Source organism: Lygodium microphyllum, chromosome 22 (genome assembly GCF_053477565.2).
Source record: "Lygodium microphyllum isolate KBCC chromosome 22, Lygodium_microphyllum_v1.1.10, whole genome shotgun sequence".
NCBI lineage: Eukaryota > Viridiplantae > Streptophyta > Polypodiopsida > Schizaeales > Lygodiaceae > Lygodium > Lygodium microphyllum.
Window position 1 is genome coordinate 17,902,336 of NC_141156.1, and position 20,000 is coordinate 17,922,335.

At 40.9% G+C, this 20,000-nt stretch overlaps 1 pseudogene; it reads left to right on the top strand.

Moving 5' to 3' along the window:
- The first annotated feature begins 2,400 nt into the window (after positions 1-2,400).
- LOC148016927 (uncharacterized) lies at positions 2,401-19,395 on the top strand (annotated as a pseudogene).
- Positions 19,396-20,000: the final 605 nt, after the last annotated feature.

A 20,000-nucleotide genomic window follows, 5' to 3' on the forward strand; every position in this document is an offset into this window, starting at 1 on the left:
GTCCTGGAACAACCACATCTTGCATGAAGATCAACCTTTCCAATCTTGGCACTCAAGTCTCTCTCTGAGAAGAGAAGCTCTTTGAGGCTATAAAAGGGAGACTCTCCTTGGGCATGGAGGAGGTGAATGAAGCATCACTTTGTATGCATGCAAGAGGAGGAGAGAAGGTGCAAGTGCTGCGGAAGCTTTGCTGAAATCAAGCACCAAGAAGAGAGCCCTACACATATTGTATAGGAGAGAAATCAAGAAGAGCAAAGGAGCCAACTTCTGAGTTGTGCAAGTGCTCATCACTTGTATACCGTGCAAGGATCTGTGTAAGTTCAAGCTTGCCAACCCTCGAGCTATGCAAGTGCTACGAAAGCTTTGTTGAAATGAAGCTCCAAGAGGAGATCCCTACACATATTGTGTAGGAGAGAAGGAGAGACGTAAGAAGGATCAAAAGGTGTCAACTTCCAAGCTATGCAAGTGTTAGTAGGTTGTATACCGTGCAAGGAACCGTGATCTTGTTCCCAAGATCTACAAGTTAAGAACTATTTTATGTGTAATGGAGGAGCTTGCTCCTTGTCAATAATATAAATCCACAAGGGGGGGCAGGGGATTGGCCCATCTTCCAGTCCCTATTGTGTTCTCTCTCTCTCTCTCTCTCTCTCTCTCTCTCTCTCTCTCTCTCTCTCTCTCTCTCTCTCTCTCTCTCTCTCTCTCTCTCTCTCTCTCTCTCTCTCTCTCTCTCTCTCTCTGTGCTAGTATAATATTCACCATATATCTTTTTAAGTATATAAGAAGGTCGAGCGTGTATCTTGGATCTTGTAACACCAAACCACCCTCACGATCTTGGAACCAAGAGCGTCAAGTGGCTATATACTACTCTAAATAAATAATGCATTTGTATCGATTACAATCCAACAATTTCTCATTCCTGACTCCAACAGAAAGAGTATCCAAATATACAGGTGATCAACACCTCAATTCACATATATAAAGAGCTCCCTGCAGTATATGATGTGACTCCTATAGCTCTCCTGCACCTTAGGGATTGGCCCTAAAATGCGCCATCTTACACATAAACTACAAACCAACATAGTCTTCTTATAATATAAACATAACGATCCAAGAGACTATATATATTTCTCACTTAATCAATTTCCCCCAAGATATCAAACTACCCTATAGCAAAGGGAAATCTTACACTCTTAACGTTGGTCATCACCAAGACATACAATTGCTACACATCCACTATTTTATCTTCTAACATCATATTTAGATTGCATATGCAAAGTGTATGGCACTCCCTTCTCAAACAACTTAACTAAAAACTAGCCAATATGAAGTGCACAAGCAATCTTTTCGTGATTTCATTCTACTCGTGTCGTGTTGCGCTACTAAGGAATAGCACCAAGCTAACTCATGGTATTGAACCTCTTAAAACTTATACGAACCACAACCTATATGCTAAGATATGCAAAGAAATCAATAACTTAATCAAATATATTTCCATTATAGTCCACACCCCCTACCATTTATATTTAGATTGATTGCACAAATATAGAGAGATTTCGTGATAAATTTCCATAGAAACGAGCCCTAAAACATACATTTTAACATATAAACAAAGGCAAACCCTCATGCTTCACCTTCATTATACATTCACAAACATTCTCCTAGTTTTTTATAATTTTCTAATTGCAAGAACGATTATTTCTTAATTTTTCACATTCTTTTGAATATTTTTCATTAATTTCTCCATTTATTTCAACATAAGTTATTGATTTTTCTAAGTTTTCTTATTCGTGTGTCTTACGTGAAATATAATCTATCAACATATTCAATTTCATGCCATATGAACATCATTTGAATCCCAAAACCCAAAAACAATCCAATTTTTCATTAAATCTTGTGTTTCGGATTTTGTGATTTTCTTGTTTTTAATATATGCAAAGGAAAATGAATGATTTTTTGACATTGCAGACATCAGCAAACATGTGTCAATAACAATTTTCTCATCATGTGCACTTAAAATGATTCATCATAAAAATTAAATTAAGATCACTTACTTGAAAATTTGCATATGTACATCTCATAATTCAAGGAAATTAACCTACTGATGCAATTTTCTAGCTTGCTGACATTTCCAAATTAGCCGATCTATGTTCCATTACGCTTTATAAACATTCTCCATCACCGATTCATCAAATCTCTCTCTCTCTCTCTCTCTCTCTCTCTCTCTCTCTCTCTCTCTCTCTCTCTCTCTCTCTCTCTCTCTCTCTCTCTCTCTCTCTCTCTCTCTCTCTCTCTCTCTCTCTCTCTCTCTCGGAGGCGAAGAAAGATTTCAAGAAGGATGCGAATAATTCCTTGAACCAAGAAACATGCCGGCTCCATGAGAGGATCCGGCGACTGGAGGAGATGGTGAAGACACTCACGGAAGAGAAGAGGGATCTCAAAACCAACCTGGACAAGCTACAAACGGAAGTGTCACATCTACAGGATGCAAGAGAGGACGTGGATTTCAAAGTGGACCTCCGAGAGGCTATCACGAAGGAATGCCGAGAGGACCTCCGGGTATGCATTAAAACCGAAGTTGAGGCTTCGAGAGAGGGATGGGAGGAAAAAATCAAAGCAAACATGAAGGAAGAATTAGAAGGGAATAAGGAGGGGTGGATTGAGGTAGTGAAGAAGAACATTAAGAAGGAGGTCCATGAAGAAAATAAAAAGGAGGAGGTAGTCCGAGTTCAGGAGACCTTAGAGGAGGAGAGGCTCGGGAACGCACGTAGATTGAACATGCTTATTACCAGGCTCCCCAAAGGGGCCTCTCCGGAGGAGGACGCACGCGGGCTATGCACCCGACTAGGGTACACGAGCATGCCCTTTACTCAGACATGGCGTGTAGGACGAGATACTACCAGGGTCAGAGCTCTAATATTACATATGAGCACACCGGAGGACAGAGCCGCTTTCTTTCGGAAGCGGATTTCGCTCCGAGGGATGACTGGGGCTCTCATCTTCATGGATGAGGACTTGACTTAGATGCAGATTGCACACAGACGAGCATGCATGCCACAAATACTCCAAGCACGTAGAGAAGGCCATAAGGCCTTCTATCGAGATGGCTGGATTTTTATAGATGGACGCCCCACCAAATAGGGGGCGTGGTCTATGAGACGGGGCAGAGGACTGTACAGGAGACCCCGATACGTGTGGCAGTTTGGAACTGCAACAGCTCCCTATGGTCACGACCGGACAGACTTGAGGAGATTTTACACGACCATGATGTTATATGCCTCACAGAGACACATGAGAGCCCAGAGAGAGGGCTTCCACGCATTACAGGATTTGAGTGGGTAACTGCATACCGGGCTACTACTAGGCAGAGTACATCTAGGGGCTTAGGAGGGGTGGCAGTTCTATTCCATCAGGGGATACAGAGACATATCCAGTTAGTGAGACGAGATGAGGAGGCCAGTTACATATGGATCAGAGTGCAGATATCAAATGAGAGATGGATCTATATGGCAGTATGCTACTTTTCACCACAAGGGTCCAGATATGCTGCTACGCAGGGTGATGTTCAGGCCAAAGATTCCCCCTCCCCTTATTCACAACTCTCAGAGGACATTATTTTGTATTCTAGTTTGGGTGAGGTCTTCCTTATGGGGGACTTCAACGGGTACACACAGAGCCAACAGTGTGAGAGTTTTGATATGAAGCAGCCAGAGATCATGAGAGCATTAGACCCTGAGGAGTTGGGGATCTCGGGAGTCAGCAGATACTGGGCCAGATGCCACAGGGTATGGAGGGCATTTACTTGAGCTTGGTAGTAGACATCATCTCATTATTTATAACGGGATGGCACGATGGCCATATTCAGGCGGTCTTACATGCTTCCCACATGGGGGGGGGGGGGGGGGGGGAGGCGAGAGTACTGTAGATTATCTGCTCGGACCGATCGATGGGATGCATACTATGGAGTCCTTTGGCCTTGGGAGACTTCCACTCGGTGCCGATCACACCTTTCTCAGTTTCTCACTCCTCACCTCATTACCATCACCACCTGCAGATATCATACCCCACATGCATACTACCATACACTTCATTCATGAGCTCTCATATGTTTACTCACAACATCTGGAGGAGCACATCACATCACTTGATCCATACGAACCCCTTGATACACTAACCACTGATATCACACGCATTCTGCATGATTCTGCTACACTCAGTTTTCCACATCACACATACACGCACCACCCTCGGACCGATACCATGCCACAGAACAGGTGGTATGATGATGAGTGCAGAGATCTACGTTGACAGCTACGCGATTTGGAGGCCAGAGGAGAGATCACACACAGACAGGCGCAGAGACGTGTGCACCGCTTGACCCGCCGTAAAAAGCGGGAATGGGAGGAGGAAAGATATTGGGATATATACCACCTTCTTATGAGTAGAGATTGTGCAGAGGCATGGAGGCAGATCAGAGAACCACGCTCACCCACACCGATATATAACCCTGTAGTATGGCATGGATACGCACAGAGTTTATATCATGTACCCGCACAGCCGCTGATACCCACACCATGTACACCGAGACCGGGTATTTCATCCTTTTTCACCACTAGTATGGTGAAACATGCTATCTCACGGTTACAGCATGGCCCCGCTCGAGACCAGTTTGATCTTCAGGCAGAGCATATTATATATGGCAGAGAAACATTGGCTCCACTCATTGCTCACCTCTTCAACCGTGCATTGTCTAGGGGGTTCCCTGACTCGTGGACAGAGCACACCATTGTACCTATCCACAAGTCAGGGGATCCTATGGATCCTAACACATATAGGACCATCATGATTGGGCTAGTTTTGGCTAACTTTATGGCACGGTGATGGAGGAGGAGCTCAGCACACTGGCAGAGAGAGAGTGCATGCGCACACCCGGATAGGCAGGGTTCAGACGGGCATTTTCTACCATAGACCACATCTTCACTTTCCGTTGTCTGATCGACCAGACACGAGTGAAGAAACAGAGATTCTACTGTTGCTTTGTGGATTTCCGCAAAGCCTTTGACATGGTTCCGAGAGAGAGGCTTTTCAGACGCCTACTTGATCTGGGGGTGGATGATGACATGATGTGGGGTATTTATGCACTATATGAGCGGGTTACTAGCAGAGTCAGATGTCCAGGAGGTATATTAGATCCCCTTGTGAGCATCATTGGTGTGAAATAAGGATGCCCACTCTCACCGACTCTATTTGGGCTATACATTGATGAGATAGCAGAGTTTATTCAACAGCGAGCCGGTGGAGGTATAGATCTCAGTGGAGCCACAGTTCATATCTTACTATATGCAGATGACATTGTGTTGGTCTCAGATTCAGCTCAGGGATTACAGCAGCATTTATTAGCATTGGATGATTTTTGCATACAGAGAGGCATGACAGTGAACCTTGGTAAAACCAAGGTTCTTATATTCCATACATCAGCTCAGATACGCAGACAGAGTATTTTCATGGCAACAGGAGGGAGTATTGAGGTCAATGGATCATATGTATATTTGGGAGTCACCTTTACAGCAGCTTCAGGGATTTTCTCGATGACACAGACAGCTCGTGACCGCCTCACTCGAGGATACTCAGCATTGGCTCTTATGGAGCGACGGTGTCATCAGGCACATTTCCAGGAGCCCCGCACCAAGGGGTGGCTCTTTGATACTCTAGTCACTCCATCACTGATGTATGGAGCAGCTATATGGGGGCCAGGCCTTGCCGATTATGTATGGACATTGATGGAGAGACCTCAGGTGATCATGATATCTAGATTGATTCGCAACAAGGCCTCAGTCCCACATGACATTGTGCAAGCAGAGCTTGCCACACCGCCCATGCTAGTCGACGCATTATTTCAGACAGTCTGCTTCCTACACAGATTTCAGGATATGGATAGAGATCGCATCGCATACAGAGCATATATGGCATATCAGGAGATGGCTCGAGCGGGGGATACCACATCATGGTATGCACAGACTAGAGCTTGGTTTGACAGACATGGGCTGGACATTGATAGACTCCCACCTCTTCTATATGATACTCAGGCTCCCACTTACACCCTCTCTCTCTCTGAGAGGAACAGAGTCATCAAATAGGAGATATGGCATATTTATATACAGAGGACATGGGTCAGCCCTGCACACCCACTGCCATCGAAGATGGCACATTATTATACACAATTCTTGAGCATATCAGAGCAGGGATTCATAGAGATTCCGAGATATATGCAGATCTATATGCCACATCGATTGAGAGTTCTTATTGGACAGCTCAGGGTATCATCACATCAGCTTATGATTGAGAGTGGCAGAGCTAGTGGCATTCCACAGGAGGAGAGGATATGCCCCCTTTGCAGATCAGAGGTGGAGAGTGAGGAGCATTTTGTTCTCAGATGCCCGGCATACTCAGAGTTGAGATCTAGATACACATTGAGCATCTCACTTCAGGGATGTATGACTGATATGGATCAGAGATCATTTGGCCGTTTTCTGGGAGAGGCATGGCACATCAGAGAGCAGAGCACACAGTGGGTCCTAGTCAGAGAGGGGCCCACCCAGACGACTATTACACAGTTCTTTCAGACAAACAGAGTGAGAGCTACTGTACCAGCCTCCAGCCAGACCTCCGGGCTCACACTGCAGCAGCCTGAGGACCAGCGTACCCGATGCCATACGAGGATCCGTGGGTTTCGGACCCCACAGCCACACGACAGGAGATCCAGAGGATTATTGATCTACATCGACAGCAGACTGAGATCCGACGACACTCGACACATTGGATCTCAGATCTCCAGTTTGCTCTTTCTCCACTGCCGATGTACCACATCCTGCATCCAGGAGGGATCACCTGCTATTAGCGACTTCGACGACTGCTACTACATCCCAGGATAGTATATCTCCCTGCATCTGTTACATATACACATCGCACCACTTTATCACAGCTGACAGTTGTTCCCCTATCACAGCCGACATTTGTTCCCCTTTTGTAGCCATTATCTGGAGTACCAGAGCTACATACGCACATACACATACACGACACTTATCACACTCACAGCACCGTATTTTCAGTTTCCAATTTTTAGCTATTCATTCAACACTTTTATTTTGGATAGCTGGACCTCATCAGTTATATCACAGTTTGTCTCATAGGCCAGTTTTGGTCTTTAGAAGACGTTAATATAACTTTCTTTCTCTCTCTCTCTCTCTCTCTCTCTCTCTCTCTCTCTCTCTCTCTCTCTCTCTCTCTCTCTCTCTCTCTCTCTCTCTCTCTCTCTCTCTCTCTCTCTCGCATAAACAGCCATATGAATAAGAAATAAAGAGGAGAGAGAAATAAGATAGAAATATTGATTATTTATGTTGTTGAATGCTACATCATTCCTTGTGAGAATCAGAGCATTAAATAGCAAAAAATTGATGCATCCAATGCCCATGCAAAAGGAAGATAATTGTCAATCGAAAATAACACTTTGTAAGAGGGAGAAAGAGGCACCAAAAAGAATGCACTGTCGTGCCCCCCCCCCCCCCCCCACATGTCATTTGATTTCTTGAATTATGCCTCTTTATAATGACCATTAACCACTAATCTACAACTTATCTAGTTCAAGTTGGTCATTTAACACATGTCCAAAGTGGTTCTCCAACCCAGTTGAGGGGGCAAACGGTCTCGGAATCTCAATCTAATTGGATAGGTGACTTTTTGGCATTGAAATCTATCACTTAGCCTCTGTCACATGCCTTGTGGCTTTTGGATCCAGTAGTTGCTTTATAATGCCAAACCTTATGACCATTGAATGGGGGGTCAAACCGACTCGAATTGACAAATGTACGCTTACGTTGGATCCCTGGTATTAAAATGAATCTAGGAAAACAACTTGGTCCACAACCGTTTCATTTTGCACCAAAATTTCCTCTTTTATGGGTCTCGGGGTCCTTTTGCACTTGAATCCCGGTGTCAAAATTTGCTCTTATTGGAAACCATGAAATAGGGCGACTCAACCTATTGGAACCCAAGATTGATCTACACATACAAAAACCATAACAAGCATCAAGCTACTACAAATAAAATACACAACCACAGCTCTCACACTACCCCTAACAAAATCAAAGCATGAAATCCACGAGGAATAGACCAAGCATAGTTTGACAAAGATCCGAAGGAGCTAGTCGCTAACCAATTGCTCCAATACAGAGCATCGAAAAAGAACTATCAAAGGAGTCATCTTAAGTGGTGGTATGACTTACCTACTTAACTAAGGACAATTGGACTAGAAACTCCTACTAGACAAGAAATCCTATAGCTTGGTCTATATATTTTTCTATTTGATCACATTCTTTCTTTAATATTTTATACTCAACCTTGTAAAAAGGAGGGAGCTGAGCATAGTGTGACCCAAGGAGAACAAGGTATCAATCTCAGGTCCTGTCTTCGTACCCAAGAACCTACCAAGCTCTCACAAGGTGACACTAAATCCTTTTCCTTCCATTCACTTTTATTTTTGCTCTAACCATCCTTATTTATTTTTGGCCTAAATGCCACCCCTAAGAAAACAAGGCATTAGGCCTGACTCGTTCCCAGGAACCTACTAGGACTTTGCAAGGTAATGATCATCTACTCTTGGAGTTTTCTTTCTTTATTTTCTTATTTTAGGGGTTAGAACCCCTTTTTACACACCTTTGTACTTTATATAAGGTTTCATATATATATTGATTATTTCTTCTATTTCTTTTATTTGGCATGCTTCTCTATCAATCTCACAACAACTAATAAGGATTCCTGGAAATAGCTACCTAGCAAGCTAGCAAAAACACGGTCACTAGGACTACTCGCAAAAATAACTCTTAGAGTGCCTAACAATGTCTTTACAGGAGGCGGACAATTGGTCAAACCTCCCCAAATACACCTGGCCTAACCCTATGTCTTTATGCCTTGAATGTTGTCCCCCCACAAAAAGAAAATTTATGCACATACATATACACATAAACCATGAAGGGAAATAACTCGTAAAGGAAGGATATTACCTGGACTTGGCCACAAGAAACTTCTATGTAGCAAGAGGCTCTCTCTAGGTACTCCATCAAATCTATTTAGCGCAGCACTAAAACAAAAACCACTAATTGCACCCGTACCAAACAACCAAATTGCCTTCTTGGCCTAATGAAATAAACCATTTCACTATAAAATAAATGGCCCTCTTGACCTCACAAAATTAACCAATAAAGCATATCATTCAATAATGTACTACTAAAAATAACCCCTTAGCCCCCACATAACTCATACTAAAGCACAAAACTAGACTAAAGAGATGGGCTACTCATGTCCTATACTAAATGCATCAAATTACTTGCTAACCCCCTATATAAATAGCAAGGGGTGTCTAATAAATATGCCATTGAACAATCCAATGCATCCATGACAACTTAGGGAGATGGTCAATTGCTACTTGGCTCATAACCCATACTAACCAATCGGTGGCCAAAACAGGACATGTCATCAAGGAATTCCCATAGTAGCCCTAGACTAACATTAGGAGGCAATTGTAAAAACCCCTTAGGACCACAATTAAGAAAGACATCTTCAACAAAGGCATAATTAGCTAGAGAATATGCAAAGTGATTCCATTATCAAGGAGTCGCTCCCTCAAAGATCTCAAGGATATCCAAGGTTACACAATGGTACATTCTTAGAATGGGATTCCTTGCACTATAGGTACCATTCGATTGGTTGTAATTGCGAGTCACCTTTTACCAATAATCGGTGAATACCACCACATCTAGCTAGATTCAACTCCATAAGCAATGCCTTATATTCAACCATGTTATTCATGAAAGTAGTGTCTAAATACACTCCCATTTTTGGACTCACTCGACGAGACTGGGATCTTTTATGGCAACCCCAATACTTGCATGCTTAGCAGGTCCTCGAGAAGCTCCATCAAAATACAATGTGTAAACCCAAACTTCATTGATGTAACCTGCCATTACAAAACACCACAATCCACACACAAAACCAAACAACACATGATGCCTCTTGTAGCTTAGAAATGACAAAACAACTTAATTTCGGGTAGAGCATCACACAAACCGAACATAAAGTTCAAAACAATCTTCGAAGACAAATCCAACAACATGAAAATCGCATACCTTGATAACCTTGAGCCGACATTTGGCACTTCTACAACATCCGAATTCCACCATCACAACAAGCATGTCAAGACTCCTCTTGTTCATGTGTGACCCTCCACACTCCTCTCACTAATTACAAGAAGCTTTCATGAGGTAGGGCAAGGTTAATGCACCTCATACACCTCCTTATACAGTTTTTCTCAATGCACATACATTTATTTGCCTTAGGCTTTTCAACCTAATCATACTTATAATAGTCAAAGTCTCATAGAGAGAGAGAGAGTATAAGATAGGTACAATCCCTCCCTATCTGAACCCAATAGCAATGCTAGTAAGAACTTAATGGCAGTAGTGGCAACAAACCTTAATATCCCACGTGAAAGGTTTGTCTTCCCACTCCGTGATGTGATAACCCTTACTCCATCAAATCACTCTACAATCTTGGTGGTAACACTGCTCTAAATATGGATGCTAAAGATAAGGAATGATTTTCCCCATCCAACAATCTTGGTACCCGCTGCTGTTGTAAGTTTAAGCTAGATTCTGAAGGACCTACAAAGGCATCAAGCCCAATGTTAGTCCCTATACATAATAGGGCTTCAATTTATTGAATTTTACTTTAGTTTTGAACTCTACCCCTTGCAAAAATGCTAAAAGGACTGTAGAGCCATTTTTCCCTATATGAACTATTTTATAAGGACCATCCTATTTGGGTTCAAACTTGCATGGGGAGAGCTCACGAGACGAGCATCATAATTTAAAACCAATTGACACTTAGCAAACCTTTACTTCTTTGCCCGAAGCCCATGAAGTATTTTTATCTGCTTATTTCCTATCTTCTAATGTAACAAGGCTTGTAATCGAATCTCATCAAGATGTGCAGGGGAAATAAACCCTTCTTGTAATGCTTCCTCTTCTCACAAAAAATGATTTAGAGCAAACTATATTGTAGGCGGTGACTCAATATCCAAAGGTAAAACACACTCTTTTCCATATACTAATTTGAAAGGGGTGTGGCTTGTAGCTCTTTTAAATGTTATATTATAAGCCCAAATAGCCACATATAACTTACTATCCCAATCATGCTTACCCTCAAATACCATCTTGGATAAAATCTACTTATTGGTACTCTCTACTTGCCCATTTGCTTGGGGGTTACAAGGAGTGGTCTTATTATGTTTAATCTTCAAAGATTTTGTCAAAGCCTCAATCATTTTATTCAAAAAATGTGTCCCACAATTAGACACAAGTTCCTTAGGTGGACCAAAACGACAAACAATGTACTCTAAAATAAAACTAGTTGTTTCCTTGGTATTATTCTTCATCGTAGTGTTGACTTTAGATCATTTTGTGAAATAGTATGTTGCCACAATGATATAATGCTTTTGTGTAGTCAACAAAGGGTGTATAGGTCCAACAAAATCAGTCCCACTTCTCAAATGGTAGTATAGCCATAATGGGAGTCAGTGGGTGTTTTCTATTCTCCCTATTATCATGTCTTTGACATGTATCACATCTCTTGACATACACAAATGCACCCTACAAAATGGACAGCCACCAATATTTACCTCTCAAAGCTTTTTGTAAAATCAATCATCTAGCAAAGTGTCCTCCATAAGCAGAGTCATGACGCTCTTTCGACATAAACAGAACCTCATCAGGCATAACACATCAGCAATAAACATCATCAATCCGTCGTTGCCAATATAGTGTTCTTGCCATCAAGGCAAATTTCAAAGCTTGCTACCTAATTTTTATCGTTTTAGCCTTTGACAAAGCGGCTCTAGCCTCTCCTCTGGATAGATAGTGCGTTATGGTGGCATACAAAGATGGAATGGAGATCATATCAATTTTGAATAGACCCTCGTGGTCACTACCCTTAGCCAAGACTTCCTTTGGCTCCTTGAAATCCACAAGACATTGAATAGACCCTCGTGGTCACTACCCTTAGCCAATACTTCCTTTGGCTCCTTGAAATCCACAAGACATTCAATAATGCCATGCAACTTCGATGATTTACTCCTAATTTCATAATTAGACTTATGCAAAGTGATTAGCCACTCCGCTAGGCTGTTAGGCAATTGCAACTTATTCAATAATAACCTTAGCCCCTCAGTCTTTGTATAAAATAATGCATTTTCATATAGGATACAGTGCCTAATTTCTTCATGGCAAAGACCATTCCAAGGCACCATGTAAGTATAATTAATCTTGAATACCCCCAATTTACAACTGGCAACACAATCAGATGGTACCACTTCTCATCCCAAATTTGGGCTAAACAATAATTAATACTATACATCCTAGCTCCTAAAAAAATATAAAATATCTCACTCCTTTTGGGTGCTTTCAGGACTGGCGCTTTTGTCAATTCCTACTTCACATCCTCGAAGGATACTTGACATGGATCACTTCAAACAAACAGATAGTTAAATGACAATAGATTCATCAAGGGCAATCTTCTCTCAACTAGTGCATTAATAAATCATCGATAATATCTGACTGATGATCGAAAGCTATCCCTATCTTTGGGAGTACATGGCAGGCTCATAGTGATGATAACCTTTATCTTTTCAGCATCGATCGTCGCAATACCAATTGAGCTAACCACATGCTCTAATAGCAATCCATAGGGCACTCCAAAGACACATTTCCTTGGGTTGAGAGGAAAGCTGAACTACCTACACCACTCAAAATATTTTCATAATATAATTAGTTGTCTCTCCCTTGTGGTGGCTGTCCCCAAATTATATAAAGACTTTTAACTCCTCTAAGAAAATATCACCAAAAGTTTTATCAGTTGTATGTTGCCAAGACCCTGGAGCATTACATAGGCCAAAACCCATGGCACGATACATGAAGGTACCAAATACTGATAAATGTTATTTTCAACTTGTCTTCCTCTATGATAGCCATTTGATTATAACCAACGAAGCAATCCATAAATGAATAGATATCCCTACCTGCTAACTCATCTAGAATCTAATCAATGAATAGCAACAATAGATAGTAACCTTTAAGCATTTGTTGATTGAGCTTTCTAAAATCCACGCAAAGTGAGATTTCCTTTTTCTGATAACTATTGGCAAACACCACTTTGTGTGTTGTACAATAAATATCAAGCCATCATTACACATTTTTTGTAGCTTCTCAAATAATCAATTCCTTAGCTCAAAAGGCATACGCCTTACTTTTTGTTGAACATGATGACTACCCTCCTTCAAGGGAATAGTATGCACAGTGAGACTAGGAGGAATACCCTCAATTCATCATAGCTCTAGGAAAAAATATCACAAAATTCTTAGAACAAAGACACATAGTCCTTCCTATCTTCCAAACTAAGCATAGATCCTAATTTAATTAGTCGTGGCTCATCCAGTGTACCAAGATCTATCTCAATCACATCAATGTCTTTGATTCTATCTTGAGCTTCTATTGGCTCATTCAGAGTCAACTGGTAGACATCTTATCTAATGTACCTCTCTCTTGATTCATCGGTTGTTGATGAAGTCTCACTGCCAAAAGGATCCTCTAATGTGTCTAATTCTATCGAAGATAAAGATACTCTCTCACTTTGAGGAGATTCAAGATATGCATCCACTATTACATGTCTGGCACCTCTACCAAAAATCAAAGGACCAGTGAGTATATCAACTTGACAGTCAGATTGCAAGATCCATGGCCTTCCTAATAATACTTGATAGCTTGGCCGCCTTGCAAACCTAATAATCCTAAAGTCCAAAATGCATTCCACATTAGCAACAGTCATGTGGACTTTGGTAATACGACCTTTCGGATGTCTTAAACGATCATCAACCATTTAGAGAATTGTAGAGAAACCCCTTTGGATTTCTAGTCCTAGTCTTTCCATCAATTCTGAACTTATAATGTTGATGGAGGATCCCATATCCACAATGGTATGATCCACTAATATGCCATCAATATATGTAGCTACCCTTGGACAATGCTTTTCAACTTGTTCAAACCAATCATCTCCCACATGGGCTATTCCTAAGGGTTCAACAATATATCTAGTGTGAAGAATCTTCCTAAACTCTTTACGCACTCCTGGAAATAACTTGATTAGCTACAAGAGATTCACATTAGGCTTTACCTTGCAAAGAGAATTGGCTAAATCAAATTCATGATAATCAGGAATGGTTCTCTTCTCCTACCACACCATTCTTTCTCTTTGTTATTGAACAGGCTTAGGTGTCTCCTTTTTTGCTTTTACCTTCTTCTTTGGTAGCTCCTTATTGAAATCAACTTTTTCACCAGCACCCTTTAGAGGACCGGCTTCCATATCAAGATTAAGGACTTGCATTCCCTTATCATCCTATTTAGGATTTGGCTCAATAGGTTTTACATTATCACTAATGCCTTCTTTAACCTTCTATCCTCTTGTAATAGCTCATAAATTGGAAGCCTGAGTGGTGTTGACACACATAGCTTTGATAAGGCTGACACCACTACCACGAGGCAACTCTTCTACCATAGCTTTTTCTCTCTGCAATATTTGCTTTGGTCCCTCATCTTACTAAAGGTTATTCCCTTATGCTCGATGATTAATTAGACTTGGCTACTTACTCACTAGTTGAAGAGAATTAATCTTACTCTAGCAAGTGCTAGCTAGATGGCTGGCCTTTCTACATATGTCCGCATTTGACAATAGGACAGTTCCTCAAAAAGTATTGACCACCAAACCACTTACAACTAAATCTTGATCAACCACCCTCTTCAAGATGTCGATATCCTATCAAATTTTATTAATGCTTTAAGAAATTAAGATCTACAACTATTTGTCTATATTGTTTCATTATCATATTGCTATAATATTTCATCATGTCCTTCATTTTGCCATGAACATTTGATGCACTACACTCATAACCACAATCATCTGCTTATCGTTCAACTAGCCTAACCACCTGATTAGGGATTGGTCGTTGATTAATTGGCATAATATTAGGGTTCATCAGTTGACTTCGAGTATCTAGTAGAACCATTTGGCTAGCCATTGGCATAGCAACATTAAGAGGAGTCAGCAACATAGACACGTTCTGCATTATACTTCCTCTTCCATTCAAATTGGTCATATGTGTACTAGTCCCACCCTGACTTCCATTGGCCAATGCTAAATTATTTCCAAAAGCTAGACTCAAATTCAGGTTTACCCTAGTATAGGCTGCTTATAAGCAAGACTCTACCTTCTCTACTCGTATAATAGTAGTGTCTATATCAGCAAGAGCAACACTACTCAACTGCACTTGGATATTGAAGTCTAATCCATATAAAAGGTATTGTAGTTGGGTAGATGTGTTTATATCAACAAGAGCAACACTACTCGAGTGCACTTGGATATTGAAGTCTAATCTATGTAAAAAGTGTTGTAGTTGGGCTGCAAGTTGAATAGGAATAGATGTTTGTAATTTGTGAAACATCTCTTTCAGTTTCTTGGTATAAGCTCCAGCATTCTCATGAGGTTCGTGACATGTCACATTCAGAACACATTGTCATGCTAGTACGCGGACACAGTGTGAAAAACTCTAGAGTGTATCATCATTCAGCTTTCTTATTGATCTAGAGAGACAATGCCATATTAGTCATTAGTGTTAGTATCTATAGTGTGAATGGTTCAAAAATACTAGTTTTTTGGACAAGTTTAGCCTATTTTTGATATTTTTGATATTATTTCTTGTAAAATATCCAAAAGCTATAGACAACTTCTAAAACAGGATGACATGTAAAAAAAAGCAAGTGGCTCTCAAAAAATAATAGAGGACATAATGGAGGGTAACACCTCATGTGGGGGATGTATCAAATCAAGGATGGGTTAGTGTACACACATGATAGACTCTACATCCTAGATGACATTGAGTCAAAGAAGACCTTACTCAAAGAAGCTCACGACTATAGATTGGCAGGTCATACATGCCAGACACAAACATTGGAGAGATTCAACATCTTTGGCCAAGGATGTGAGAAGAAGTGATAGAGTATGTTAGAATGTGTCTGACCTACCAACTAGTGAAAGCACAATGACTGAAACTAGCTGGTCTACTACAACCTACGCCAGTAGTACCACCATGGCCATAGGATGTGATTAGCGTGGACTTTATAGTGGAACTACCAAAGTCCCATGGGTACAATGCAATCTTTGCTGTAGTAGACTACTTCTCCAAACAAGCCCATTTTGTGCCCACGGATATTCCACTTACTACAACAATTGTGGCACAGCTCTTCTTCAATTAGGTCTTCAAATATCATGGGTTTCCTCTTGCCATAGTCTCTGACCAAGATGTATAGTTCATGAGCCACGTGTGGAAGGAATTGTTTAAATTTCTAGACACCAAACTTATATTCTCCTATGCGTATCACCCATAAACATATGGACAAACTGAAGGGGTGAATCAGGGTATTAAAGATTACATCCACTTCTATGTTCAGGTAGATCAAAAGGATTGGGCCTTGTTCTTGGATGTGTTGGAGTAACATTATAATTCTTTCCCTCCATAGTGCAACTCCCTTTGAGCTCGCAAATTGAAAAGGAAGTGATCACACCCTTGGCATTGGCAATGGATCAAATACCACATGTGAATGACCCTGATGCAAAAGACTTTCTCAATAGGTGGAGGGATAGACTTAATGCGGCACAAGAAAGCCTTAAGGGAAGCAAAATTGTCATGTCCAAGCGCTTTAACACGTGATGACATCAACTTGAATTCTTCCCTGGAGACTTGGTGTGCTAGTTAGTTCACATAACATGACTCTACCAAATAACCTCACACCCAAGTTTAACCATAGGTACTATGGGCCACCATACAAAGTAGTAGAGCAACTCAACGATGTCACTTACAAGCTCCAACTACCCCAGGGAGTATGCATCCATGATGCATTTCACGTGTCCCTGTGTTAAGGCACTTTCATGGCGATACAAAGTTTGGGTGGCAACTTCCCCTTCTAGCTTCACACGCCAACTTGCCCTTTGAAGTCAGGCAATCCTCCAACCCAGGTTTGTAAACAAGTCGACTGAATTTCTAGTCAAATGGAAAGGTAGGCCCTTGAAGGAGGCAACATGGGTCGAGGAACCAAATGTGTTGGAGAAGGTGCATAGCTTGCTGCTCAAATTTTACAACAGGGACTAAAGACGCACTCCTTGGACTACTTGTAAAAATGTACATAACCCTTTTGAGAGCGTAACTAAGTAGGGGTACCTTTATATGTATAACCTTTGAATTACCTTACGAGTATTGGGGTTAGCCTTGTAAAAACATCATCTTAGTTCCACAACTCTAAGTGTGCTTCAAGTTTTTTGTAGGGGGAAGGGTATATAGGAGGTACGTTACTTGAGGCTTGGCTCTCCAAGGTGCATCACAGCATGGAGCTGTAGTGCGTCATGCTTGGGCATGGTTAAGTGGCTCGGGGCCTCTTGGTTAATATTAGAGCGGGGAAGGTGAGTGAATTGAGTGAACAGTGAGGGGGGGATTATCATGTTTTCTAGGTGCGAGGTGAGGGGGTTATAGAGAGGGCTAAGGGTTTCCTCCCCTTGCCCTTGGGTGAGCACCAAAAGAGTTTAAGTTACCTTAGAAAAGGCTTCTCGCCCACCGAGAGGAGTTTGGAAATTTTATCATTTGCCCCAAATTTGAGTTCCAAGTTGTTCTTAGCCATAACAAATACTAAATGGTGATATGCATTATTATTGGATTCCTTATTTGTCCTACACTTGTGTGAAACCCTAGAAGGTTAGGGTTGGCTCCTTTGTATCATATAAAGGGTGCCTTTTTCATTTTAAAGAGATATATATCACTCTCACTCTACTCCTCCTTGACATATGTCTAAGCACCTTTCTAGGTGTCATGATGATTTGATCCTCTTCTCGTGCTTGAACTATTGTGAAGAATGGATGTGCTTTCAAAATGGTGGACCAATCTAGCACTAGAATCTTCAAAGCTTCTCTTTTTTGTGATTAATTTGGTGGATTAAGACATGCCTTGCTTTTATTCTACAAGTGTGGGCTTTGCTCTGATCTCTACTTCATATAATAGTATAAATGTACCTTAATATCTCTTCTTTGTTGCAATAATAAGATGCCAATGGCTTGGCACCTTTGAGCAGACTTGAATCCTTTGAGGCCATTGATGTACATGCTAAACCCTTGATATTTACTATCAATATATGGCACCTTCATTTTGATATTACACTTTGAAAATACCGTGAATTATGCTAACCGTGATGTGCTTAATGCATCCACAATTGATTAATCTAACATTGGCCAATCACAAATATGGTTGATTTTTAACCATACAGTCTTTTTCTACAATGATTATAGGTATTTCTTTATACTTATATAATCTAATATATGCAGCTATTCATATTGATTGTCTATGTACATGCTGACAAGGCCTCATATATTTGGCCTTACACTACCAATTGTCCATACCATATGATTTATAGTAAGCCTTTGCACATTTTGACAAGTGTATGACTAAACTATATACTAGAATGTATGGTACTTTTTCTGTAACTGTGGTTGGGTTGTTTGATCCATGTACATCACCAAGTACAGCTCGATAAACATAATGTACCTTAAATTTAGTGCTCCTATGATGCAATATGTACACATATGGGTAGGATCCACATGTTTTTATGGGTGCTTCTAACCACAAAGGTTATATCATCCACCATTATTATTATTATTTTCTTAAGATAGGACGAAGATTGAGTATTTATTTCCTTGCTTGAATTCTGCTATATAGGAGAGTACAACTATTTGCATGGCTATAAATTACACCCTCTTGCCTCCACGCAAACACGACACTCACCCCTATTTTGACACTTCTATCGACTTGCTATGGTTTCCTATTTTTTTGATATGCCACCTATTGTTTAGCTTATAGATGCTTATGATTTACAAATGGAAAAAATAAGGTAATCTTATATACTATTAGTTAAGGAGAGGTGGGGGGCGGGTGCCACGTGGCAACCCCCACCTCCCCCACAAAAAAGAAAGAGAACGCGGGGGCAGGTGCCACACGTCCAGCACCCGCCCCCTGCAAAAATCGCGCCTGTCCCGCCGGGGCAAGTCTAGGCGCGGAGCGCCTAGTATGTTTGAAAGGCGACATGAATAACAACTAGGGACTATTGTCAATACATGTGACACATGCTTAGATCTTTTAGTTCTTATTAATGATCTACTTTGTTTGTCTTGCAGGTAACAGATGGTCCCTCTCTATTCTAAACACATTTTTATCTCATTTTATTATATTAAATTCATAATACTACATTCCTCTACCATGAGATTTTTTGGTGTCCCATTTTATGTAGTCACACTCATATGTTATTGTTATAAATAATATAATTTTTTGAAGATCACTTGGATGCTAATTTTTCTATAAGGTCCATGTGAACTTTAGTTCTACTTTGATGCAATACCAATTTAGTGAGAATGGTTGTGACAGGTGTGACTGAGTTTAAGAACGGCTTGCTACAAGGAGCATTTGACAACTGGCAAAAGTAGCCAATGGTTGGTTGCCAATAGTGTTCTTAAACTAGGGAATTGTGTGAGACAAATTAGTGGACTTTTTATGTTGAAATATTTCTCCTTTGTAGCACCATGGCACTTGCATTGTAGTTTCTTTAGTAGCCATGTCAATTCTTTGGGAATGTAGTTGAACAAACAACATCACATATTTAATCATCTATGGCATTTTCGAGACGAGGGGGATCAATGGCTGTCACTAAATTGTCAGCCGCACCCTAGTAACCCTTAGAGCTTCCACATGGATAGAGCTTGAATTCAACAATCCTTCTCTGGGAATTGAACCTTGGTTTCTCCCGCAATGC